The sequence below is a fragment of the Symphalangus syndactylus genome, chromosome 9 (genome assembly GCF_028878055.3).
Source record: "Symphalangus syndactylus isolate Jambi chromosome 9, NHGRI_mSymSyn1-v2.1_pri, whole genome shotgun sequence".
Lineage (NCBI taxonomy): Eukaryota > Metazoa > Chordata > Mammalia > Primates > Hylobatidae > Symphalangus > Symphalangus syndactylus.
The window spans coordinates 45,065,118-45,067,103 of NC_072431.2; the positions used below are offsets into that span (position 1 = coordinate 45,065,118).

At 40.6% G+C, this 1,986-nt stretch overlaps 1 non-coding gene across 1 annotated transcript; it reads left to right on the forward strand.

The window, feature by feature from the left end:
• The first annotated feature begins 278 nt into the window (after positions 1-278).
• Positions 279-381, forward strand: LOC129490932 (small nucleolar RNA U13). The gene has a single exon (XR_008660399.1). It is a non-coding gene; the product is annotated as a small nucleolar RNA U13 (small nucleolar RNA).
• The last annotated feature ends 1,605 nt before the right edge of the window (positions 382-1,986 follow it).

The window sequence follows — 1,986 nt, forward strand, 5'->3', positions numbered from 1 at the left end:
GAGCAAATCAGAAAATTCACAAAGCTAAGATGATTAGTAAAAATATTATGTGCCAAAACAAATATATAGATTTTGCAATGATATTTATAGGATTGAATGTGAAAATAAAAGTATGTTATTGCCTCCCTGAGGTTTTGTGTCCTCCTTGCTTTGTGTTATGCCTGTGTCTGCAACTCTTCACAATCATTAATTACATTTAATGCTTCTAGCTCCTAAAATAGTCATGAAAATAGAACTACAAACCTTTAGACTAGGAATTATTCTAGAAACTCATTCAGATCCTTCTGTAGTTTATAAGCATGATGACTGAGTATTCACCCACATGTGTGAGATGTGCTGCCCTTAAACTTTGTTATGGTGTCACACACTCCCCATCTGAAATGGAAGAAAAATACATAAATAAAAGCAAAAAGTTAATTTTTAAAAAGTGGCTGTCAATTACTTTTATCATCTATAAGCCTTCCTTTTTTCTTCTTTTTGGGATGGGATATTGCTCTGTTGCCCAGGCTGGAGTGCAGTGGCACAATCATAGCTCACTGTAGCCTCAAATTCCTGGGTTCAAGGGATCCTCTGCCTCAACACGCCTGGCTAATTTTTTTATTAGCTGGTGTCTCACTGTGTTGACCCAAGCTGGTGTCAAACTCCTGGCCTCAAGGGATCCTCCTGCCTCAACCTCCCAAAATGTCGGGATTACAGGCATGAACCACCACACCTGGTCCAGGATGTTAACTTTGGCGAATAGTTTATTTATGGAATATAGGTCCTCTCTCCTAACTATGCTGAATTGTTCCTTGACTTTCTAGGTTTTTTGTTTTTGTTTTTTAAAGATGGAATCTCCCTCTGTCATTCAGTTTGGAGTACAGTGGTGCAATCATAGCTCACTGCAACCTCAAACTCCCAGGCTCAAGTGATCCTCCCACCTCAGCCTCTTGAGTAGCTAGGATTACAGGCATGCACCACCACGCCTGGCTAATTATTTTTTTATTTTTTGTGGAGTTGGGGGTCTGCCTATGTTGGCCAGGCTGGTCTTGAACACCTGGCCCTGAAAAATCCTCCCATCTCAGCTTCCCAGAGAACTGGGATTATGATGTCAGCCACCACACTCAGCAGACTTTCTACTATTATTGTTGTATTTAGCTTTGTGTTGCTTAAATTGTCAAGAACTAATATTAAGAATGAAGTTAATGGTATTACTGCACAAATATACTGGTCTCTGCCAAGTCAAAAATGTAAGACTATAGTATCCTAACTGCTGAGTTACTTCTTGATAACCTAATGCATTAGTTTGCTAGAGCTGCCAATAACAAGTATCAGCAACTGTGTGGCTTAGAAATTTATTGTCTCAGTTTTGGATGCCACACATCCAAGATCAAGGTGTTGGCAGAAATGATTTTTTCTGTGGGCAGAGAGGGAAAATCTGCTGCATATCTCTTTCTGGCTTCTGGTGATTTGTTTCTTAGTTTATAGAAGCATCAACCTGAACCACAGTCTTCATCTTCAGATGGTGTGCATGTTTCTCTGTCCAAACTTTCCCTTTTATAAGGACACCAGTCCTATTGGATTAGGGTCCACCCTAATGACCTCATCTTTACTTGATCACCTGCAAAGACCTTATTTCCAAATAAGGTCACATTTCGAGGGGTTAGGACTTCAACATGCAAATTTTTGGGCAGCACAATTTAACTCATAACACAATAGCCTACCTGGCCTCACCCAAACTTCACCCAGCAGCCAAGATCCTTCAGGAACTGGCTGCATTTGCCTTTCTTGTCTTTTTTTTTTTTTTTTTTTTTTTTTTTTTTTTTTTTTTTTTTTTTAGCAGATGCAGTGGGGCAATCACAGCTCACTGCAGCCTCAACCTTCTGGGCTCAAGAGATTCTCCCACCTCAGCCTCCCCTGTAGCTGGGACTACAGAGGTTCACGCCACCATGCCTGGCTAGTGTTTTTATTTTTTGTAGAGATGATCGGCGGGGGGTGGTCTCCCTA